At 42.3% G+C, this 26,197-nt stretch overlaps 1 long non-coding RNA gene across 2 annotated transcripts in view; it reads right to left on the reverse strand.

The window, feature by feature from the left end:
- Positions 1 to 5,159: 5,159 nt before the first annotated feature.
- The window catches only part of LOC144930671 (uncharacterized), a 53,515-nt gene continuing 32,477 nt past the window's right edge, over positions 5,160 to 26,197 (reverse strand). Inside the window, exons 2-3 of one of the 2 annotated variants that reach the window (XR_013635992.1) lie at positions 20,031 to 20,200; positions 5,160 to 5,340 (exon numbers count right to left, since the gene is read on the reverse strand). This is a non-coding gene — a long non-coding RNA (uncharacterized LOC144930671). The remainder of the gene's footprint in view (positions 5,341 to 20,030; positions 20,201 to 26,197) is intronic. The other variant, XR_013635990.1, reaches the window with a different exon arrangement.

A 26,197-nucleotide genomic window follows, 5' to 3' on the forward strand; every position in this document is an offset into this window, starting at 1 on the left:
GTGGAGTTGGAAAATGAAGAAGGGGCACAGCAGGTGGTCACTGAAGGTGAGAGGGCAAGGAAGAAGAGAAGAGCAGATAGTCCTATAGGAAGAGGGCAAGAGTCAATGGAGATAACACCAAATATGAGCCCCAGGAGGATACGGGATGGGTTGCAGAGGATTGCAATGGACAACAGGAATTGAGCCAGATGGAACAGGGGATAGACTGGAGAATCGCACCATAGCCAGGAAAAGGCAGGTCTACGTGATTGGGGACTCATTACTGAGAAGAATAGACAGGCCTGTAACAAGAGCTGATCCAGAGAACAGAAGGGTGTGCTGTCTGCCTGGGGCTAAGATACAGGATGTGGACCTGAAGCTGAAGAGGATCCTAACGGGAGCAAGAAAGAATCCATTGATTATTCTTCATGTGGGAACATGTGATTCGGCTAGATTCTCACTAGAACGTATCAAGGGAGACTATGCCAGGCTGGGGAAGACGCTTAAGGAAATTGAGGCTCAGGTGATCTTCAGTGGGATTCTGCCTATTCCTAGAGAAGGGCAACAAAGGTGTGACAAGATTGATGCTCAACAGATGGCTCAGGCAGTGGTGCTATAAGGCGGGCTTTGGGATATGTGGCCACTGGGAGGCATTCATGGACAGAGGACTGTTCTCTCGGGATGGACTTCACCTGAGTAAGGAGGGAAATAGACTTCTAGGATGGAGGATGGCACAACTGATTAAGAGAGCTTTAAACTAGGAATTCAGGGGAGATGGTTGGGAGATGTCCAGGTAATCTCCATGCCGGATTTTCTCTTTGAGAGGGAAGAAAAGTAAGAAAGGGTACAGCCATGGGTAGGAGAATGAACATAAGGCAGAAGGGCAGTGTACATACCAATCTAACAGGTAATATTGGCGGTAGAATGTCTGTGCCCAATCGGGTACAGAATGTGAGCGAAGACAAACAGCAAAAATGAAGATGTTTGTACACCAATGCGAGGAGCCTGGGTAACAAAATGGAGGCACTAGAGCTACTGGTGCAGGAAGTGAAACCAGATATTATAGGGTTAACGGAAACAGGGTGGAACAGTCGTCATGACTGGGCTACAGGTATTGAAGGGTCTGTGCTGTTTAGGAAAGACCGAAATAAAGGTAAAGGTGGTGGAGTAGCGTTGTATATGAATGATGAGGTAGACTGTAAAGAAATAAGAAGCGATGGAATGGATAAGACAGAGTCTATCTGGGCAAAAATCACATTGGGGAAGAAAGCTACTAGAGCCTCCCCTGGGATAGTGCTTGGGGTGTGCTAAAGACCACCGGGATCTAATTTGGATATGGATAGAGCCCTCTTTGATGTTTTTAATGAGTAAGTACTAACGGAAACTGCGTGATCATGGGAGACTTTATCTTCCCAGATATAGACTGGAGGACAAGTGCTAGTAATAATACTAGGGCTCAGATTTTCCTAGATGCGATAGCTGATGGATTCCCTTCATCAAGTATTTGTTGAACCAACAAGAGGGGATGCCATTTTAGATTTGGTTTTGGTGAGCAGTGAGGACCTCATAGAAGAAATGGTTATAGGGGGCAACCTTGGTTCAAGCGATCATGAGCTAATTCAGTTCAAACTAAATGGAAGGATAAACAAAAATAGATCTGTGACTAGGGTTTTTGATTTCAAAAAGGCTAAATTTAAAAATTAAGGAAATTAGTTAGGGAAGTGGATTGGACTGAAAAACTTGTGGATCTAAAGGCCTGGAATTACTTCAAGTCAAAGTTGCAGAAACTATCAAAAGCCTGCATCCCAAGAAAGGGGAAAAAATTCATAGGGAGGAGTTGTAGACCAAACTGGATTAGCAAGTATCTCAGAGAGGTGATTAAGAAAAAGGAGAAAGCCTACAAGAAGTGGAAGATGGGAGGGATTAGCAAGGAAAGCTACCTTACTGAGGTCAGAACATGGAGAGATAAAGTGAGAAAGGCCAAAAGCCATGTAGAGTTGGACCTTGCAAAGGGAATTAAAAGCAATAGTAAAAGGTTCTATAGCCATATGAATAAGAAGAAAACAAAGAAAGAAGAAGTGGGACTGCTTAACACTGAGGATGGAGTGGAGGTTAAGGATAATCTAGGCATGGCCCAATATCTAAACAAATACTTTGCCTCAGTCTTTAATGAGGCTAATGAGGAGCTTAGGGATAATGGTAGGACGACAAACGGGAATGAGGATATGGAGGGTAGATATTACCACATCCGAGGTAGAAGCCAAACTCAAACAGCTTAATGGGACTAAATCAGGGAGCCCGGATAATCTTCATCCAGGAATATTAAAGGAACTGGCACATGAAATTGCAAGTCCATTAGCAAGAATTTTTAATCAATCTGTAAACTCCGGGATTGTACCATATGACTGGAAAATTGCTAACATAGTTCTTATTTTTAAGAAAGGTAAAAAAAGTGATCCGGGTAACTACAGGCCTGTTAGTTTGACATCTGTAGTATACAAGGTCTTGGAAAAAATTTTGAAGGAGAAAGTAGTTAAGGACGTTAAAGTCAATGGTAAATGGGACAAAATACAACATGGCTTTACAAAAGGTAGATTGTGTCAAACCAACCTGATCTCCTTTCTTTGAGAAGGTAACAGATTTTTTAGACAAAGGGAACGCAGTGGATCTAATTTACCTTGATTTCAGTAAGGTGTTTGATACGGTTCCACATGGAGAATTATGAGCTAAATTGGAAAAGATGAGGATCAATATGAAAATTGAAAGGTGGATAAGGAACTGATTTAAGGAGAGACTACAGCGGGTCACACTGAAAGGTTAACTGTCAGGCTGGAAGGAGGTTACTAGTGGAGTTCCTCAAGGATTGGTTTTGGGACCAATCTTATTTAATCTTTTTATTACTGACCTTGGCACAAAAAGCGGGAATGTGCTAATAAAGTTTGTGGATGACACAAAGCTGGGAGGTATTGACAATACGGAGAAGGACCGGGATATCATACAGGAAGATCTGGATGACCTTGTAAACTGGAGTAATAGTAATAGGATGAAATTTTATAGGGAGAAGTGCAAGGTCATGCACTTAGGGATTAAAAACAAGAATTTCTCCTATAAGCTGGGGACACATCACATGGAAGTAACAGAGGAGGAGAAGGACCTTGGAGTATTGGTTGATTACAGGATGACTATGAGCCACCAATGTGATATGGCCGTGAAAAAAGCTAATGCGGTCTTGGGATGCATCAGGCGAGGTATTTCCAGTAGAGATAAGGAGGTTTTAGTACCGTTGTACAAAGCACTGGTGAGACCTCATCTGGAATATTGTGTGCAGTTCTGGTCTCCCATGTTTAAGAATGATGAATTCAAACTGGAACAGGTACAGAGAACGGCTACTAGGATGATCCGAGGAATGGAAAACCTGTCTTATGAAAGGAGACTCAAAGAGCTTGGCTTGTTTAGCCTAACCAAAAGAAGGTTGAGAGGAGATATGATTGCTATCTATAAATATATCCGAGGGATAAATACCATGGAGGGAGAAGAATTATTTAAGCTCAGTACCAATGTGACACAAGAACAAATGGATATAAACTGGCCATCAGAAAGTTTAGACTTGAAATTAGACGAAGGTTTCTAACCATCAGAGGAGTGAAGTTCTGGAACAGCCTTCCAAGGGAAGCAGTGGGGGCAGAAGACATATCTGGCTTCAAGACTAAGCTTGATAAATGTATGGAGGAGATGATATGATGGGACAGCCTAATTTTGGCAATTAATTGATCTTCAACTATTAGCAGTAGATATGCCCAATGGCCTGTAATGGGATGTTAGATGGGGTGGGATCTGAGTTACTACAGAGAATTCTTTCCTGGGTGTCTGGCTGGTGAGTCTTGCTCACATGCTCAGGGTTTAGCTGATCAGCATGTTTGGGGTTGGGAAGGAATTTTCCTCCAGGGCAGATTGGCAGAGGCCATGGGGGTTTTTTGCCTTCCATTGCAGTGTGGGGCACGTGTCACTTTCTGGAGGATTCTCTGTACCTTGAAGTCTTTAAACCACGATTTGAGGACTTCAATAGCTCAGACATAAGTTAGGGGTTTGTTACAGGAGTTGGTGCGTGAGATTCTGTGGCCTGTGTTGTGCAGGAGATCAGACTAGATGATCATAGTGGTCCCTTCTGACCTTAAAATCTATGATTCTGTGATTCTATGAAGACTCTGTTCCTACAAATACAAACAACTGCCATGCTGGCTCAGACCAACTGTCCATCTAGCCCAGTATCTTGTCTCCAACAGTGGCCGGTACCAGAGCTTTAGGAAGAATGCAGAGAACAGAGCAGTTGGAGCGATCCACCCATCTTCCCCTGTCAGCTTCTGGCAGTCAGAGATTTAGGGTCACCCTGAGCATAGGGTTTCATCCCTGACCATCATGGCTAATAGCCATTGATAGACCTATCATATATGTAGTTACCTAGTTCTTTCTTGAACCCACTTATATTTTTGGCCATCACAACTTTCCATGGCAATGAGTTCCACAGGTTGACTCTGCATTGTGTGAAAAAGTACGTCCTTTTGTTTATATTAAACCTGCTGCCTATTCATTTCACTGAGTGACCCCTGATTTTTGTATTGTGGGAAACAGTAAATAACACTTCTCCATTCACTTTTTCCACACCATTCATGATTTTATAGATCTTTGTCATACCTTCCTTTAGTCATCTCTTTTCTAAGATGAACAGCCCTAATCTTTTTAGTTTCTCCTCAAATGGAAGACTTTCCATACCCTTCATCATCTTTTTTGCCCTTCTCTGGACCTTTTCTAGTTCCAGTATATCCTTTTTTAAACAGGGCAACAAGAACTGGACACAGTATTCAATGAATGGGTGCACCATAGGTTTATAGAATAGAGTTATGGTATTTTCTGTCTTATTTTCTATCCTTTTCCTAATAATTCTTAACATTTTGTTAGCATTTTGACTGCTGCTTGCACACTGAGCTGAAGTTCTCAGAGAACTATCCACAGTGGCGCCATGATTTTTTTCTTGCACGGTAACAGCAAATTTAGAACCCAGCGTTATCTATGTGTAGTTTGGATCATTTTTTCCAACATACATTACTTTGCACTTATCAGTGTTGAATTTCATCTGCCATGTTGTTGCCCAAGAAAGACAAGGTGGGTGAGGTAATATTTTTTATTAGATGAACTTTTGTAGGTGAGACAGACAAGCTTTCGAGCCACACAGATCTCGTCTTCAGATCTAGGACAGAAACTCTCAGCTTCAGAGTGAAATGCAAGGTGGAACAGATTGTGTAGCATAAGTAGTTAGCACATATTGTAAGGGATCATTCAAGGTAGATGGACAGATTAACATCTCTGCAGTCGGGACAAAAAGAGGGGGTTAGAGAGTTACAGATTATTATAACAAACCATAAATCCAGTGTCTTTATTAAGATCATGATTTTTAGTGTCTAACAAAACTATGAATTTAAGTTCCCAGGCTCATCTTTTGAAAGTGTTGTGCGGTTTCCTTTGAGGATGAGGACTGAGAGGTCAGATATAGAGTGATCGCTTTGCAAAAAGTGTTCACCCACAGGTGATAGGGTGTTTTTCTCTTTTATCATTTTCTTGTGTTAGTTCATTCAAAAGTGTAGTGCTTGTCTGGTTTCACTCACATAGTTATTAGGGCATTTAGTGCACTGGATGAGGTATACCATGTGTTGTGATAGGAATGTGTAGGATCCACGGATCTTGAAAGCTGCCATGAGAGGACCTTTCCTATTATCCCATGAATACTTAGTTTCTTTAATAGTCTTTAGTGAGAGACCTTGTCAAAGGCCTTCTTAAAATCCAAGTACTCTGTATTGCAGGGGTGGGCAAACTTTTTGGCCTGAGGGCCACATCGGGGTTCTGAAATTGTATGGAGGGCTGAGTAGAGAAGGCTGTGCCTCCCCAAACAGCCTGGCCCCCACCCCCGATCTGCCCCCTCCCACTTCCCGCCCCCTGACTGCCCCCCTTAGAGCCCCCAGCCCATCCAACCCCCGCTGCTCCTTGTCTCCTGACTGCCCCCTCCCAGTACCCCCCACCCCTAACTGCCCCCCAGGACTCCACCCCCTATCCAATCTCTCCTGCTCCTTGTCCCCTGACTGCCCCAACCCCTATCCCCCCCTGTGTGCCCCCCCCGGACTGCCACTCCTATCCAACCCCCCCAGTTCCCTGTCCCCTGACCGCCCCCCCCCCCACCGAGAACCTCTGCCCCATCCAACAGCTTCCTGTCCCCTGACTCATGCCCTGGACCCTCTGCCCCTTATCCAACCCCCCCACTCCCCACCCCCTTACCATGTCGCTCAGAGCAGCAGGACTGGCAGCCACATGGCCTGGCCAGAGCCAGCCATGCTACTGTGCTGCCCGGCAGGAGCTCGCAGCCCCACTGCGCAGAGTGCTGGTGGCACGGCGACCTGAGGCTGCGAGGGAGGGGGGGCAGCGGGGGAAGGGCTAGCTTCTCTGGCTGGGAGCTCAAGGACCAGGCAGGATGGTCCCACGGGCTGGATGTGGCCCGTGGGCCATAGTTTGCCCCCCTCTGCTATATTGACTGGCTTACCCTTATCCACATGTTTGTTGACACCCTCAAAGAATTCTAATTGATTGGTGAGGTATGGCTTACCCATACAAAAGCCATGTTGACTCTTCATCAACAAATCATGTTCATTTATGTGTCTGATTATTCTGTTCTTTACTATAGTGTCTACCAATTACTATAGTGTCTACCAATTTGCCCAGAACTGAAGTTAAGCTCTCCAGCCTGTAATGTCAGGGTCATCTTTGGAGCCCGTTTTAAAAATCAGTGTTATCTTAGCTACCAGTCATCTGGTACAGAGGCTTTTCGGTGATAGGTTACATATCACAGTTAGTAGTTCTGCAATTTCATATCTGAGTTCCTTCAGAACTCTTGGGTGAATGCCCTCTGGTCTTGCTGACTATCAGTGTTTAATTTATCAGTTTGTTCTAAAATGTCTTCTATTGACACATCAATGTGGGACAGTACTTCACATCAGAGCTATCCTTTTTGGGTGTTGAAGTCAGTGGATCTACTCACATGCTTAAAGTTACACCCTGATACTGTAAGCATGTATCTAAGTAATTTTCTCATGATCACATAGTAAAACAGTGGTTGCACTGAAAATAGAACTCAAGTCTTATTATGCATGGTCCCCTGCCCAAACCACTAGATTATGCTCCTTCCCATAAATTAATTTTGGAGGAGACCTCTGATTATACCAGCTGAATTCTTTGGAAGTCCCATAACAAGACAGTTATTATTATTTAATATTTATGTTACAGAAGTGCACAGATGGCCCAATCATTAGTAATGCCCCATTCTGTTGGGTCTTGTTAAAACACAATGATGCCCCAAGAGTTTACAACCTAATCTAAGAAGGAGTTTACAATCTAAGGCCCAATCCACCTGCAGGAAAGGGGTTTAAACATTGTCTCATCATTATTACACTTCTAGTAGGGTTCTAAGGAAATAAAGTTAATTGTTAAGGTACAGTGATTTCCAATTATCTTAAATTGGATTGAACTAATCTTTAGTTCTATGGACATTTTAAATACCTTAATACTGCCATCCATTATCAAAATATTATAATACAATAATGGTTTGCATTTGTACAGTGCCTTTAGTGCAAGATTCCCAATGTGTCTTATAAATATTAATTAGTTAGGCACCACAGTACCTCAATAAGGTATTTTAATATCCCTTTTAAGAATAGGAAAACTAAGGCACAGAAAGGTTAAGTGGCTTGCCCCAGTTTGCTTAGAGAATCAGTGGCAATGGAATGGTTGAAGGAATGGAGTCCAGGAATCCAGACTCCCAGTGCTCTGTTCCAGTCATTAGATAATATTGACTCTGCAATAATAATGGCCCACAACATTGGACTTTCAAATTATGGTACTTTCAAATTATGCAGTGTTTTGAACCATTGCTAAATATACTGTAATAATTTGTAAGAGTTTTAGTGCAGTTATGTTCTGAAAAGTGATTCTGTGACAATGTGACTGATATATTTTTTGTTTCTCCATATCAAATTTGCCTTGTTTACTAGTTAAAAGATGTTTTCCGAGCTGAAAACTCAAGTTGGGTTGTGAGAGTAAAGTTCAATTCTTTCAGAATCATAAAATCACGAGTAATAATTGAAGTTTCTGTAACTGGAACCTAGTTAGCAAGTATACTGATGATGTAGAAGCCAGAAAAGAATTCATTACACTTTCCTACTGCTCAGTTGACTCTGCACTGATAACACAAATAAAAAGGGATAAAAACGTACTAGCATCAATAAAGTCAGCAGATCTGACTTTGCATAGACACAGGTAGCAAATCTGTTCAATATGCAGGTGTAATTTTTATCAGTTGAATGATTATATACATTCTCTGAAATCAGCAACCAAACCCCATATCCTGTGGTACCTATTTTCTTCTCACAATTTAATCTAATGGATCTATCTGAGCAGTTATACCATGGCCACCACAATGGTCCATAGATTCTAACGCCAGAAGGGACCATTGTGATCATCTAGTCTGACCTTCTGTATAACACAGGCCATAGAACTTCCCCAGAATAATTACTCTCTGAGTTAGAAATTTACATCTTATTTCTGAATCTGTCTAGCTTCAACTTCCAGTCAGTGGATTGTGTTATACCTTTCTCTGCCAGATTGAAGAGCCCATTATTAAATACTTGTTCCCCGGGTGGGTACTTATAGGCTGTAAACAAGTCACCCCTTAACCTTCTCTTTGTTTAGCTAAATAAACTGAGCTCCTTGGGTTTCTCACTGTAAGGCATGTTTTCTAATCCTTTAATCATTCTCATAGCTCTTCTCTGAACCCTCTCCAATTTATCAACATACTTCTTGAATTGTGGGCACCAGAACTGGACACAGCATTTTAGCAGTCCCCACACCAGTGACAGATACAGAGGTAAAATAACCCCTCTTTTCCTATTAAAGATTTCCCTCTTTATGCATCCCAGGATCGCATTCGCTGTTTTGGACACAGCACCACTCTGGGAGCTCACGTTCAATCGATTATTCACCACAACCCCCCAATCTTTTTCAGAGTCACCACTTCCCAGGATACAGTCCCCCATCCTGTAAGTATGGACTACATTCTGTGTTCCCAGATGTACACATTTACATTTAGCCATACTAAAACCCATACTGGTATCAGAGTGCCTAATGGATTATTGTATGTAACCCCAGCCCTGCCCCCAACCCTTAAAAACCCCACAACAATGAAGCACCAAGAAAATCCCTAACAGGAAAGAGGAGCTTGGGTTTCATTCTCTCCTGTGTCAGGGGAAAGGGAGTGTTTGTTTCTCCTTTTCCACCAAAACTAAACTACAATCAAAACATCTTTATAACTCTGTCCTCCTGATGAAGAAGCATTAGTAATATTATATGATGTATGACTGATTGCTGATATACTCAAGCATATATCAGTATATATTTTAAAATCTGCTGCTTCAGATGGTGGTACATGCCATACCACCTCATCTTGGGCCAGGCCCAACACCTGCTGAAGACACTGGAAACTTTTCCATTGACATCAGTGTGCATTGAATTTTTGCCTTCTGTAGGATGTAAATGCACTTAAAGGGAAGAAGCAGTGGTAAACCCTGCTGTTTCACTTCTTTTTCCCAGGTTTGTAAGCACACTTATGCTTTACACTAAATATCAAGCATATATTTAGCTGTAGGTTAAAATGAGTTTGAATACAGAAGGTATCTCTAAAACTTATGTTGGTGGATTAAAAGGAAGCTAAAAGTCAAAGTGTGGAGCCTGTAGCATATTAAATAGACCTAAATGAAAATTAATAGATGAATCTAGAAGAAAGTTAGTCTAAAGGATTAATTTCTTTTCTATGGCCCCAGTTCTGTAATCAGATCAGGGGTCTGTGCTAACAGATCTGATTGCAGGATATGGGCTACATTTCTTGCCCTTTTTACCAAATCTTGTTCTGATTGGTAAGATCCCCAATCAGTTTGGAGAACAAGTTCTGTAGGGTTTCTCCCACTAATAAAGCAGCAGATTAAGAAGTAAGATCACAGAAGAAAAGGCAAATATCAGCCCTGAGAGAGGAAAAGAAACCTCATTTTGTTTGCTGAAAAGGAAGTATTTTAAAACAGCAACAGATCATTTAGATTTACCAGCTGCTTATTTACAATGATATTAGAGATGGGTTCAAACAGCAAAGTTCTGGATCTGAACTTCCCCAAAGTTTTGGAGGTGTTTAGATTTAAGGCTTAGATTCAGGTTTAGCTCCAGAAAATATGAAAGTACTAGAGATAAAATACCGAGGTAAAGTAGGAAGTGGCTGCTTTGCAACAACAGTTGGGATGTGTATTAAGGAGTGAAGAAAAACATGGCATTTTTTCTCTAAGGACAATGAAATCACTAGGGAATTGTTATAAATGCATACATCATGAGTTTTATAATACAATTATCACCAATGGCATTACAGTCTATGAACCCTATTTTTCAGGGAAGTCCCTAGATTTCCCTAAACACTTCCTCAAACTTCACATCTGTTTACTCTGGTTTATCAAATACTAGGAGATAAGGTGTACAAACTGTTCCCCTGGTATTATATTACCATAAAAGTACTTAATATATAGGTTAATGGCAAAGAATGGGTGGATTACCAGAATATAAATCAATGGAGTAGCATGAGACAGGCCCTTCTGTCCTATTCCATTGTTAAAGAAATATAGCGATAAGATACAATTTTATGACAAATTTTAAACAGTTTACTTTAAAACATTTCAATTATTTAACTTCAGAGAGAATATTTATATCCAATGACAGGAAAGAAAAATCAGAGAACAAACAGAAGCATCAGAACTAAATTAACCCTTGACATAACAGGTGCTAATCCACTGGTGTTATATGCCAGTGGTGAATTTGTTCCTCTGTTTTTAAAAGATATATTACACTGAACTAAAGAAACACCAGTAAAGAGATGGAGGGTGAACTCTTGATCCCACTGAAGTCAATAGGAGTTTTACCATTGATTTCAATAGAGCTAGGATTTCACCTAGGTAGTTGCACCTTTTAAATAAAGATGAATTTGGATTAGCCCAAAAATCTAACTTGATAAATAAAAAAAAAATAAAAGAACATAACTTCATGGTGCCAAACCTAGAAATCAACAACTGGTTCTAAACTGTAAAAGTCTGGTGTTTGAAGGGATGTTAAAAATAGATATTTCTGGAATAGCCATAGAGTAGTTGACTAACTGGGAAGATTTTTTTATAGCTATATAGTCACATGGATCATTAAAACTCTTGACTGTGAGAAATTTACATTAGAAATAATTTAATATATTATTAATTATTATTTGGTTTGCACTTCTATAATGACTTTGATCCTAGGATCTGAAAGTGCTGTTTAAATTGATATTTTAAAAAGATGGAAATCTGGACTAGTCCCCATTTACTAAAGCATTTGTTGGAAGTACTTCCCAATGGCTTTGAACAAGCACTCTGCACAGTCTTATAGGAGACCTGTTTGGTTTCCAGTCCGTTTCCTGCTCCCCAAGATGACAAAGCCTGAGAACATTGAGGAGGCAGTATGCTTTCTTCAGCTGGAGAAGTGGGAGGAAGGCATGCTTCTGAAGAATTCAGTAGCAGTTTCTCTGTCTCTCAGGGCTGTGTGGTGAGCAGCCTAGAGTAGGCTGCTCAGTATCTGTGCCAGAGAGTCAACGGTCATACTGGGGCCAGCCCAGGTCAAAACTGCAAAATCAGAGACCATTACCAAACTGAGTTCATAAGGCAAGAAGTGGGGTCAGGCTATGCCAGGGTCTTGCACCAGGGTCAGCAGTGGCTCTAAGCCAAGATCAGGGTCAGGAACCAGACTGAGGTCAAGAGCCAAGAGTTTGGGATCCAGGCAAATCACAGAGAGAAGCGGTACATGGGGTCTGAGAAAAGAAGCATACCAGAGGTTTACATTGCTTAGACACGTTCCCAGCCATGCCTTCCTGCTTTATATGGAGAGTGTCAGGAAATCACAAAGGACTGTCGTTCATCCCCCCACTTCCTCCAGGGCTTAGCGTCTCAGTACTTTTCGGTGGCATCTTTCCATGGACTGATGAGGAAGCAGTGCCTGCCTCAGATTTGCAGTCCTCAGTTCTAGGCCTCTGGGTTCTTACATGACTTTCCCTCTTCAGGCTTCTCCTCTTTGGGGTGCAACCAGGCCAGGCTTGTCTGGATGAGCTTTTGAAACTCTCTCACCAGGCTGGGGGCATGGATGAGGAGGCAGGTTCCCAAGTCCTCTCTTTGGATCCATATCCTTCCCAGTCTACAAGGTAGTATAGTCATCATTAGGTGCATTTGGAATTGAGGATGGCGTGCACCTTGTATTCTTCATGGTTCTCGTCTTCAGCAGGTGGAGGTGGAGGAATAGTTTGGCCAGGGAAAGGGTTTTCAACATAGGGTTTTAGGAGGTACGCATGGAATCCAGGGTGTATCTTGAGGGATTGGTTAAACTGTAATTTGAAAGCAACTGGATTGACTTGCTGGCAGAGTTAGAAAGGTCCCAGAACAGGTGGTCCAGTTTGTGGGAGAGTCTACTGGATGGAAGATGCTTTGAAGTGAGCCAAAATTTCTGTCCTTTGGAGAAGGCCGGGGCCTCCTGGTATCTCTGATCAGCATATCACTTATAAGCTCTCTTTGCATTCTCTAGTTTCTCCTGAGTATGATGGATTTGTTGGACCCAGTCAGCATCAGCTGGATTCGGCACTGCTGCTGATTGTGCTGGGTGGAATAGGGAGTGGAACTCATAATTTGCAAAGAAGGGTCTCTTTCCTGTAGATTCATGGTCCACATTGTTGTAGGAAAATGAGGCAGGTGGTGAGAGGTTGTACCAGTTACCCTGATGACAGTGAAGAAACTGAGGTACTGTTCCAGTACCTGGTTCACCCTTTCAGACTGTCCATCGGTTTGAGGGTGGTAAGTGGTGGAGGTAGCGGCATAGAAGTCCAAGAGTTGCAGGATTTCATGCCAGAAGTATGAGGTGAATTGGGGTCTGGTCTGAGACAATGGGGTCAGGGAGCATCTGAAGACAAATAATACGTATTATCAACAATTGGCTGATTCTCTTGACCGAGGGAAGGCAGCTGCAGCAGACAAAGTGGTCCATTTTCATCATACAGTCCACAACTATCAGGATGAGAATGTGACTGTCAGAGCTGGGGAGTTCTACAATGAAGTCTAATGTAATCGATGTCCAAGGCTTTGGGGGTATTTCTAGGGATATTAAAGTACCAAGGTTCAAGGTGTCTTGGTGTGGGCACAGAGCTCACATGAATCTACATAGGCTTCAACTTTGGCCATCATGTGGGGCCAATAGAAAAAGCGGGCGGTTGTGTGGGATGTCTTATGATAACTGAAATGTCATGACAGTGGGTTGTTATGACAATGATGTAGTACCTTGCGGTGGGGGCCCTAGAGGGGCATGCATGTGCCCACAGAAATATGTTATTTCTTCTTTTTGTGGAGAAGGCATTCAAGTGCTCATCCCGAGTGCTCCCGAGTGTTCAGAGGCATCCCGAGTGCTCAGGAAGTGGTTCCTGGGCAAGGGGGTTCTCCTTCAAGGTGGACTGAATAAGGGTGATCAGAACTTGGCAAATTGCCACATTGAGGAAATTACTATGTTTGAGGAGGCATGGTGGTTTGGAGGATGGTTCCTCACCCTCCTGTTAATGCTCTCCTTTTTGCAACAGGTGTTGGTCTTCCTTTTCAGGACTTAAGCTGGTAGGTCATGGTGAACTCAAACTGAAAGAAAAACAGGGTTCGCCTTTGGTTTAACACTCAGGTCTTGCAGAGATACTCAAGGTTCTTGTCTGTGAAGACCTGTGTAAGGTGCCAAGTCCCCTCAAGGTGGTGGTGCCACTCCTCGAATGCAGTTTTAATTGCGAGCAACTCCTTATCTAATATTTTGTCATCTCTTTCCACTGGGGTGAGGTTGCGGAAGTAAAATGCACAGGGGTGCAAAACTTGCTGGGGTCTGAGCTTCTGTGAGAGTACCATCCAAGGGCCACATTGGACGCATCAGCTTCCACTATGGACAGCCAGGCTGGGTCAGAATGCACCGGATGGGGGCCATTGTGAAAGCAGATTTGAGCTATGTGAAGGCATGCTGGGTTTCGGGCGACCACGTGAACCAAATGGTCTTATGCAGGAGCAAAATCAGAGGAGCCATTTTTCCTGAGAAGTCAGTGATAAATAAGGCTATGATTTTATCATGGAAGTCACGGAATCCATGACTTCCAAAGACCTCCATGACTTCATCCCTGGGGGCTGGAAGCTGCAGGGTCCCATCACTTCCACAGTGGCTGGGAGCTGTGAGGTACCCCTGCCGCCTGAGGCAGCGGGCGCCTAAGCTCCAAGCCACCCTGGGCAGTGGAGATACCCTGCAGCTCCTGGCCACCGTGGGTAAAGGGGATACCTCGCAGCTCCCAGCTGCCATGGTCGACAGGGGGACCCCCGGCAGCTGTGGTGGCAGGGGGATTCTGGCAGCTCCCCCGCCTCTGCGGCGGGGCAGGGGGATCCCCGCGGCTCCCCACCACTGCAGGGAGGGGCAGGAAGACTCCCACAGCTCCCCGCCACCGCTGGGGAGAGGGGACCTTGGAGCTCTGAGCCCCACGGGTGGTGGGGGCCCCAGAGCTCCCAGCCACCCTGCAGCTGCCCAGCCCCTTCCCATTTTATCATGGATATTTTTAGTAAATGTCAGGGACAGGTCATGGGGTTTCGTGAATTTTTCTTTATTGCCTGTGACCTGTCCATGATGTTTACTAAAAATATCCATGACAAAATCTCAGCCTTAATGATAAACCACTGATAAAAATGGGCAAAGCCTATGAAGTGTTGTAATTCACAGAGTTCCAGGGAACTGCCCAGTCACAGATTGCTGCTATTTTTTATGGATCCATCCGAATGTCCTATGTGGAGAGATGTAGCCTAAAAACTCCAGTTTGGCTAACAACCTGTGCTTCTGCAGCCTTTCTAGAACACGTCAGACATGACAACGGTGTTGTTCTTGGTTCTCCGAAAATATCAGGTTACTGTCGAGATAAACGATGACATATTGATCCAATATGTCCCTGAACAGGTAGTTCACAAAGTGTGGGAAAGTTGCGGGGACAGTGTTAAACCAGGGGTATTCAAAGTGCCTGTACTGGGTATGGAAGTTGGTTTTTCATTCATCCCTGGCTCTTATATGCACTAGGTTGTAAGTTTCTTCAAGCTTTAGCTTCATGAAGATCCTGGCCATTCACATGCAATCTAGCAATTCTGGAATATTAGGCAGAATATACTGGTTGTGAATTGTGACCTGATTTAGGGCTCAATAGTCCATGTAAAGTTGCAGCAATCCATCTTTCTTCCATACAAAAAAGGATTGGTGCCCTGAATGGGGAAGTAGATTAGCAGATGAAGCCCTTCTCAAGATTTTCTTAGATATACGTGCACAGTGTTTCCAGTTCTGATTAAAACATGGTGTATGTTCATCCATTAGGGGCCTTTGCCCTGGGCTGCAAATCTATGGGGCAATCATAGTCCCAGAGAAGGGGCAGGATGTCCACATTTTTTTTCTCAAAAACATCAGTGATTTCTTGGAGGGACATGGTTGTGGGCTCAAGGTACCTCGTTTCTGGCTGGCTCCCACTGCCCGGGATGTCTCCTGGGGTGGTAACATCCCTTCCTGGAGAACAAAGGTTAGCTCATATGGGGGTTGGAGGCCCACTTTTTCGCAGTAATTGAAAGAAAAGTTGACATTCTGTCTCCTCCAGTAGATAAGTGGTAGGAGATGTACCTGCTCTTTCCATCATCTGTTGAGAGATTAGCGGAAAAGGGAAGTCTGGGGGTGGTCGGAGCAGTCTTTTAGGGCTGGGTTGTGGGTGGCCTGTGGGCATGGGGTGAGCTGCTCAGTGTCTAAGCTGAAGAATTGAACATCAGTCTGGTGCCAAGCCAGGTCAAAATTGTGAAGTCAGAGTTTAACAAATTGAGAGCATGAGGCAAGAATTGAGTTCAAGCCACCTTGGGTCTGGTCCCGGGGTTAGCAATGGTCCTAAGCCAAAAAGAGTAAACCAAGATCAGAGTCGGGAGCCAGACTGAGAGTCTGGGATCCAGGCAAGTTGCAGTGAGGAGCAGCAAGCAGGGTGTGGGGTATAAACATACAAGAGGTCTGTGTTGCTCAGACAACTCCCAGAAGTGGTTTCCTGGGTTATATGCAAATTGCCAGCCAAACAGGGAATCAGAGGGTAGTCTACACAGCAAAGAAAAACACGCAGCTGGCCCATGCCAGCCAACTCCAGCTCACAGCGCTTGGGCTGTGGGGCTCTTTCATCGCTGTGTATGCTTCTAGGGTTGGGATGGATCCCAGGCTCTAGGACTCTGCAGGGTGGGAGGGTCCCAGAGCTTGGGTTCCAGCCCAAACCCAAGCCAGGAAGTCTACACAGAGATGAAATAGCCCTGTAGACCAAGCCCTGTGAGCCTGAGATGGCTGGCACAGCCACGGGTTTTTCTTTGCTGTGTAGATGTAGCCAATGAGGCCAGTTGTTTAGACCCTGTTAGGCAAGTCTATCCCTTTCAAGTTCTTCTCAGGGATAACTCTGCCTGGGTCACCGGTGGCAACGAGGTAGCAGCACCTGACTTAGACCCTCTGGTCCTACGTTCTAGGCCCATGGGTTCTAATAGTGACTGATTAATTAATAGTGTTGACAAACTCTTGCAGGAGTACCCTTCATTTCTCCTCATCTGAATGACTGTGACACAAGCCAAAACGTATGCTACATGGAATATAATGACTGAATTGGTTAGATATTGAACATGCTAAAGTAGCAAACACATGAGTCCTGTCCCTTAGATCCCCCCAAATGATTAATTATCATCACAGTAGTACCCAGAATTCCTGTCAGGATAAGGTCCCTGCCATGATAGGCACTATACACATACACACAGCAAGTTCTTACTCTGAACACACAGGAGTCTTTCTTCTGAAGAGATTACAGTCTGCTTTGAAAAGCTGAATTTTCCTCTCTCCGTAATTATAATATCTGCTATGGCCTCATTTTGGGGAACTTGTTTGAGAATGCTAAAATTTGCAATAGATTTTGGAAGTTAGATCTAAATCTTGTTAGTTATGTAAAAAAGGGGAAACCTTAATTAAGATTACAGACACACATAAAAGTCTGGAAATAGAAATATTAAGATTCTTGTAGTAGACTTAACTCACTCACATTGCTAGTTGCTATTAATCTGTAAATGTACAAGCGAATCAATGTAATGGTGCTAGCAGAGATTCTAGTTGTAAATTTCCATTTGGTTCCTGACGCTAGGCCTTGGTATTGAACAAAAGGTCTATTGGGCTAGATTGGTTCCCATGGTACTGGTTTCCCAGTAGAAACAGATTGAAGCTTTCTGATGGAGTCTTCTGGAATTTCCTCAAGGGTAAGAATTTTACTTTCTGAATCTAACAGTTCAGCACATAGTTGCTTTGGGGGGGGGGGGGAGAGGTGCTTTATGTATGCAGATAGATAGATTTCAAGTAAAAAGAAAAGGAGGACTTGTGGCACCTTAGAGACTAACAAATTTATCTGAGCATAAGCTTTTGTGAGCTACAGCTCACTTCATCGGATGCATTCAGTGGAAAATACAGTGGGGAGATTTATATACATAGAGAACATGAAACAATGGGTATTACCATACACACTGTAACGAGAGTGATCAGGTAAAGTGAGTTATTACCAGCAGGAGAGCGGGGGGGAGGGGGAACCTTTTGTAGTGATAATCAGGGTGGGCCATTTCCAGCAGTTGACAAGAATGTCTGAGGAACAATGGGAGGTGGACGGGGGGAAATAAACATGGGGAAATAGTTTTACTTTGTGTAATGACACATCCATTCCCAATCTCTATTCAAGCCTAAGTTAATTGTATCCAGTTTGCAAATTAATTCAAATTCAGCAGTCTCTCGTTGGAGTCTGTTTTTGAAGTTTTTTTGCTGAAGAATTGCCACTTTTAGGTCTGTAGGTCAGTAGGTTTCCGGTATAGGGTGGTGTTTATGTGACCATCACTTATTAGCACCGTAGTGTCCAGGAAGTGGATCTCTTGTGTGGACTGGTCCTGGCTGAGGTTGATGGTGGGATGGAAATTGTTGAAATCATGGTGGAATTCCTCAAGGGCTTCTTTTCCATGGATCCAGATGATGAAGATGTCATCAATGTAGCGCAAGTAGAGTAGGGGCATTAGGGGATGAGAGCTGAGGAAGCGTTGTTCTAAGTCAACCATAAAAATGTTGGCATACTGTGGGGCCATGCAGGTACCCATAGGAGTGCCGCTGATTTGAAGGTATACATTGTCCCCAAATGTGAAATAGTAATAAACACAACCCTGTACTGGAAACCTACTGATCGCCATGCCTACCTACATGCCTCCAGCTTTCATCCAGACCACACCACACGATCCATTGTCTACAGCCAAGCTCTACAATACAACCGCATTTGCTCCAACCCCTCAGTCAGAGACAAACACCTACAAGATCTCTATCAAGCATTCTTACAACTACAATACCCACCTGCTGAAGTGAAGAAACAGATTGACAGAGCCAGAAGAGTACCCAGAAGTCACCTACTACAGGACAGGCCCAACAAAGAAAATAACAGAACGCCACTAGCCATCACCTTCCGCCCCCAACTAAAACCTCTCCAATGCGTCATCAAGGATCTACAACCTATCCTGAAGGACGACCCATCACTGTCACAGATCTTGGGAGACAGGCCAGTCCATGCTTACAGACAGCCCCCCAACCTGAAGCAAATACCAGCAACCACACCACACAACAGAACCACTAACCCAGGAACCTATCCTTGCAACAAAGCCCCTTGCCATCTGTGTCCACATATCTATTCAGGGGACACCATCATAGGGCCTAATCACATCAGCCACGCTATCAGAGGCTCGTTCACCTGCACATCTACTAATGCGATATATGCCATCATGTGCCAGCAATGCTCCTCTGCCATGGACATTGGTCAAACTGGACAGTCTCTATGTAAAAGAATAAATGGACACAAATCAGACATCAAAAATTATAACATTCAAAAACCAGTTGGAGAACACTTCAATCTCTCTGGTCACTCGATTACAGACCTAAAAGTGGCAATTCTTCAACAAAAAAACTTCAAAAACAGACTCCAATGAGAGACTGCTGAATTTGAATTAATTTGCAAACTGGATACAATTAACTTAGGCTTGAATAGAGATTGGGAGTGGATGGGTCATTACACAAAGTAAAACTATTTCCCCATGTTTATTTCCCCCCCTCCAGCCCCCATTGTTCCTCAGACTTTCTTGTCAACTGCTGGAAATGGCCCACCTTGATTATCACTGCAAAAGGTTCCCCCCCACCCCCTCCCCCCCACTCTCCTGCTGGTAATAACTCACTTTACCTGATCACTCTCATTACAGTGTGTATGGTAACACCCATTGTTTCGTGTTCTGTGTGTATATAAATCTCCCCACTGTATTTTCCACTGAAGGCATCCGATGAAGTGAGCTGTAGCTCACAAAAGCTTATGCTCAAATAAATTGGTTAGTCTCTAAGGTGCCACAAGTACTCCTTTTCTTTTTGTGAATACAGAATAACACGGCTGCTGCTCTGAAACCTGTCAAAAGATTTCAAGTAGGTTTTTTGTACCTAAATATGTCACATTAACAGTGCATTAACAGTTCTTTTTATTATTTGTGTATTAGCATTAGGAGAGGAGATTGCATTTAATTTCCTTTGTGCTTCTACCGCCCACACTATATTTTATTAATACACACAAAAAAAATCTGCCAGTGCATGTTAGCATTTGCATGGTCTCATTTTAGTTGTACAGTTCATAGATTTTATAGATTTGAAGGTCAGAAATTACCATTATGTTCATCATTCTAGTCTGACCTCCTGCATAACACAGGCCATAGGATTTCACCTAGTGATTCCTATATCTCCATTCCTGCACTTACACATACCTCATCAAGATGAATGGCCTCTGGGTAAAGAGATCGCACTTCAGGAAGGTGAATAAGGCAGGGATGAGCTCACATCTTTGTTGTTCTCTTCCTTCAATGCTCTCAAGACCCACTTCTGCAGTGATGTCTATGAGAAATCAGCCAAATTAACAATGGCCATTTAAGTGACACTGTGGAATAAATGGATCCTGTTTAATTCATAATAAGAAACTGCAAATGCGTATCTCTGTATACAAAAATAGTATATATTTGAATGCGTCCCTCTTCCTACACTTTGTGTATTACTGGTTTTCTTAGGCTCTGATTCTGTAAACTCTTTATTAGTATTATTTATTATTTGCATTACTATAGGACCCAGGAGACCCAGTCACGGACCAAGACTCCTTTGTTTTAGGCACTGTATAAACACAGAGCAAGAAGACAGCCTCCGCCCCAGAGCGCTTATGCATGTGCTTTACTTTCCACATATAGGTAATTTGAAGGAGACATCAATTGAACTACTTAGGGGTATAACATGAAGCAGATACATAAGTTTTTGCAGAACGGGGGCCTTACATTCAAAGCTGTTTGGGGCAGGAACTGTCTCTTAATATGCCTTTGTGCAGCGCCTAGCACAATGTGGCCCCAATCCTGATTGGAGTCCCTGAGTGTTATTGTAATACAAATATTAAATGCTGAAAATAGTAACAAGGGCAACAGTAATAGAGAGAAACCAGGGGGCCAGTCCTGCAGTCCTTACCGCAGCAATCAGTCTCCTAATTTGTGTTATGATGAAGGCCTCTGCTTTATGTTTCAATGAGATACTTATTGCAAGACAGGCCCACTGTATTTTCTTCTGGCTTCCATCTGCCTCCTATATATTGTTCCAGCAGCAGCCGTATAATCAATGAGGACATGCAGGGAAGCTGTACAAAGTGATGTCACAGAATGGCCAGAGCTTCTTTAGGCTCTGATAAAATCTTAGCAGATGCCCACTGAGCATGATCACTGTTCTTTTCCAGTTCAATATCTCTCTGTTTTTAATGTCCCTTTCACGCACCCACCTCCTAAATTAACGAAGAGCCTTCTCCTGGGTAAAGACTATTTATATGCAATATTTGTTTGGAGGGGTTTTGTGGCTTTTGCTTTTGTTAAATATTTTTGAGTTATCCTTCAGCCAATAAATAAATAAACAAATAAATAATTGAACAAATAAAGAAGGTCTTAAGCCTTGATTCAGCAAAACACTAAGCACATGTTCAACCTTGCTCATATAGTCCATTGGCTTCATTGTTGAAGCCAATGGGATATAAGTGCTTGGCAAAATTGAAGCCTGACTGTTGAAAATGTGCATTTTGTGTGTACTAACGTAGTAATGTTCACTTCTCTTATTTCAGAACAAAATAATCATTTTCAAAACAGCAATTTTCATCAGATCTCAAAGCACTTTACAAACGTGTTCAGTATCATTCCCCATTTTGCAGATGGAGAAACGAAGGCACAGAGAGGCGAAGTGAAGTCACTTGCCCACGGTCACCCAACAGGTCAGGGGCAGAGTTGGGAATAGAATCCACATTTCCTGAATCCCTGTCCATGTCTCCATCCACTAGGCCACACTGCCTACTAAGCAAACTAGGATGCCTCCACATTGCACAATTACCTAACACACCCATCCATGCAGTCTTATTACCCATGGTCACCTTTCTGTTCCCATAAACCCTTTGACTTGTGCACCTGTCTTGTCCCTATTTAGGTAATCAGCTCCATATGGGTGGACCCTTATGCCTCTGTAGAGTTGCAATGAAATCACTGGAGCTCCACATAGCAGTAGGGGTCCATCCATGTGGTTATTATCTCTTATTCTATGTTTACACTGTAAATAGAACCTAAACCTGACTTGGACCTCTGGATGCTACTGCTATTCACTGGCATTGTGGCTAAGTTAGGGACTTAGACTCGAGATCTGGGTTCAGTTCCCTGCTCTGCTATTGGCTGCCTGCATGACCTTGGATAAGTCACTTAACATCTCTGTCTTAGCCCTATTCTACAGATTAGGACATAATAGTATTTTACTTTCTTTGGCTATTTAGATTGTAAGCTCTTTGGGGCAGAGACTGTCTCTTACTACATGTCAGGACAGCTCAAGAGGGATGGGGGTCTCTAGGCTCTATTGTAATACAACTAATAAATGAATAATAACCTCCAATAGCTGACAAATAGCTGAAGGGATTGTCCTCAAAAACTCACCTTTGGGCTAAAACTAAGCCTGGAGAGAGTCAGCATCAATGGGATATTTTCATAAAAACATAGGGTTCTAATGCAAATCACTAGAGCAGGTTTTCAATAAAGTGAAAAAATAAATATAAAGAAAAAGAATTATTTTTTTTCAAATTTAATACAATATAGATGGTTTAAAATCTTGGATAAAATATCACCAGCCATCCAGCTTTCCTTCTTTATGATCGTAGATGTGGAAAGCTATCATTATAGTTTGCAAATAATGTTACCCTTTTATGTATGTTGTCTGAGCTTTTTTATGACAAGTCTTCCACTAGACAGTTTCTTACATGACGGCATTCTTCTTTTTACTTCAGAGGAAGCTGTTAGGCAATGATTTTTCACTGGCAGATTTTGTTAATAATATCCACCGAAACCTGCACCTTCAAGAAATTTTCCACTTTGAAACTGTCATGACATATTTTTTCTTATTAGAATGTTTGCCTAATGCTAGACATAGAAACAAATATTTATCACTCTAGGTATGCTTACACAAATCACCATTATTAATCTAAATCACTTCAATTAAAATTGACACAATTGAGATAATTAATACTATTTTGATTGATAAATAAACCCTTGTTCCTTTTATCCTGGCATTCATTAATTACCTGCCTAATGTTGTTGCTGACCGGGAGGGATATACTCCTGTTCTGTGGATGTTGTGTATTTGTGTGCATTCCATTTTACCAGTGATTGGCTGTGTCTTGAAAATAACAATATTTTTGGACTATGATATAAAGTTTTGTCTATTTGTCTGTCTAATTGCTGGGGTAGAGTGTGCATTACCTCACATAGAATAGGGTAAATATTATTTGCTATTTGATTTGAGATGAAATTCCAGTATTATTTCATTCCCATATTTCTTCCTCCCCACTTCCCCCCAATTCTATGGAGCACTGGTATCCACCACAGCACTCTAGAATAGTGAGCAGACTGCGACACTGTTGCAGGGTTTCCCTACAGCAGACCTGTGCCAGTACTATTGATCAAGACACAGGCACTAGCTAAGCAATGCAAGGTTGTTCTAATTCCCTGACTTATCTCCTCCTCCCTCTACCCACTGGAAATAGTAAACCCTGGTTCTCAAAATCAAACTGCAGTCTTCTGACTGCAGGGAGTCTAAGTAACTTTGATTGCTGAGTCATTCAATTGACCCACATATATAAAATTTCTGTGTGTAGCTAGTGATCATATAAAATGCTTATTGTAATCCTGTAAAATTGGAAGCTCTAACTAAGCACTATTTTAAAATATATTCAGCTTGAGATTCTACAGGCTCCCCAAATCACCATTCACTCAATGTTCACCAAATAATATTTCATTATATCCGCTGAATTAGTATGTTCTTAGGGGTCCTTTTTTTCATTCACAAGTCATCTTAGTGCTAATCAGCAGTCTGGTCTTATACCTGCTACTGCTGAGAAAGTCAGATCTTGAAAAGCCACAATTTCAAGACAATTTTTTCCCGTCAAAAATCATATATGGGTTTTTTGGATCTAGTATGTGATGTGGAGGAAAACTGAAGATTGACTTATTTTCAGCTATGTATTAAGTCTGTTTTTAAGCAGCCAAGACTTCTCTCTGCTCTGCATTATGAAATTCACCTTGTAACCCACTGCATCTTTTTGTAAACATTGTTTTTAGGAGTGTGAGCTGTTTTTTGGAGTAGCTGATCAAAATGTATATTCCAGTACCACTGCACCAACATGAACTACTAGTGTTAATGTTGTTTGAGGGGCTCCCACCAATCCCTTCCCCCATTTCTAAGGGTGTTATAACTGGGCCAGGAACATTTTGGTCTCGTCTGAAACTTGACAAAATGTATGTCATGTATGCATGTAAAGATGGATGCATAAAAGGTGATTCCTGCATCTATATTTTGTTGGGCAAGTTATTAAACTGGTCTCAATCCTTCAGGATGAAAGTTGCTGTGTCAATGTGATTGTAATAATTATCCTTCATTAGGAAAAATGATACTTCTTGTTAACCAGTGCAAATAGTGGATGAGAATGGATGCTCCAGGTACACTTTCAAACTGGCTAATTCATAACAGTCAGGTTACAATTCATACCAAAATAAGACAATTTAAATAAAAGGAGAAAAATCAGAGAAGACATGATCAGATGAAAAGGTATGTGATCAATCTACAATATGAATGAGCTTCTTCTGCAACAAATCTCTTAAATTGCCTTCTTCACTGCCACGTGAATCAGAGCTCATCAGCCAGCTGTCCAAGAGAAAAGGAATTTTTCCATCTACTTTATTTTCACTTTTGGGCTGGCCAGTTTGGGATGTATATGCTGTATTCCAATCACTGCCCGGATAATCTGGTGTCTTGCTGAAGTAAATGGGAGTGTGACTCTGGCAGACAAGGTGCAAACTTATGTCAAGATTTCTAGACCTCACTGAGTGCTGACAAATGTATAGCTAGAAACCAGTCTGGCTCGCCTGTGTGTTAGTAGTGTTAAAATGGGTATTAAAGTTATAAAAATGTGTTTAGACTTTATGAAATGCTTGTGAGTTTCTTCATGCATTAATCTCTGTAATATCTGTATCCCATTTGCTCTGAAACTATAAACCCTCATAGTCAGGAGAGATGCATTACCAAGTTCTCCACAAGAGGTGTCATCTTCTGCCCAACAAAAGAAGGCCCATAGACACCAGATGAGCCACTGTGGAACATCAGAGGAAAAAAACTTTGTTGATTGCTTCCCCCACACCCATGAAGAGGAGATGTGCAGGTGGACTCATCCCATCAGTTTGAACTCTGGGAGAACGGAATAAAAATCTCTGACTAGAAGGAATTGTATCTCTTTATGCTGCTTGGACTCTGAGAGGCAAAGATTTCTAAGCATAAGCAAGAGATCCCCAGCTGCTTAGCCTGGCTTAGCCCTAAAGGACACATAGAGCTTGCATATCACAGCACTTCTACCACCTTTTGAAACCTAAGCCTGTAATTCATTTGTGGGTGTATGTTTACCTACTTTAACCTTGTAAATAACTCATTTCTCTTTCTTAGTTAATAAATCTTTAGAGAGTTTATTATAGGATTGACTACAAGCATTGTCTTTGGTGTAGGATGTAAGGTGTGGTTGACCTTGGGTATGTGACTGGTCCTTTGAGACTGGGAGTAACTTGAATGGTGTAAGAGACCATCTATCACAAAGGCAAGCTTGCCTGAGTGGCAAGATAGATGGGAGTACACAAAGAGACTGTCCGTGACTCCATGACAAGGTTGTTCTAGTGCTTGAGGAGTTTACACTTGATATTTGGTTGATGAAATCTAAGTATAGAATTCACAACCAGTTTGGGGTTTGTGCCCTGCTTCTTCACAGTCTGTCCTGAGGTTGGTATTCATGCTCGTGAGCCACTCCAGACAGCTTGACAGGAAGTCTTTTCATTGATTCGTAGATTATAAAGCCAAAAGAGGCCACGTTGGGATAATCTAGTCTGACTTCCTGTATAACACAGGCCATAGGACTTCCCTGAATTAATTCCTGTTTGAACTGCAGTGTATCATTTAGAAAAACTTTCAATCTTGATTTAAAAATTGCCAGTGATGGAGAATTCACCACAACCCTTGGTAATTTTTTTCAGTGGTTAAATTACCCTCACTGTTAAATATTTGCACCTTATTTCAAGTCTGAATTTGTCTAGCTTCAGCTTCCAGCCATTGGATCTTGTTATATCTTTGTCTGCTAGATTGAGGAGCCCTCTTTATCAAATTTCTGTTCCCCATGTAGGTTCTCATATACTGTGATCAAGTCACCTTTTAACCTTCTCTTTGATACACTAAATAGATAGAGCTTCTTGGTCTTTCACTATAAGCAGGTTTTCCAATCCTTTAATCATTCCTCCAGCTCTTTACTGAACCCTCTCCAATTTAACAGCATCTCTCATCCAGTAAG

The sequence above is a fragment of the Lepidochelys kempii genome, chromosome 6 (genome assembly GCF_965140285.1).
Source record: "Lepidochelys kempii isolate rLepKem1 chromosome 6, rLepKem1.hap1, whole genome shotgun sequence".
Taxonomy (NCBI): domain Eukaryota; kingdom Metazoa; phylum Chordata; order Testudines; family Cheloniidae; genus Lepidochelys; species Lepidochelys kempii.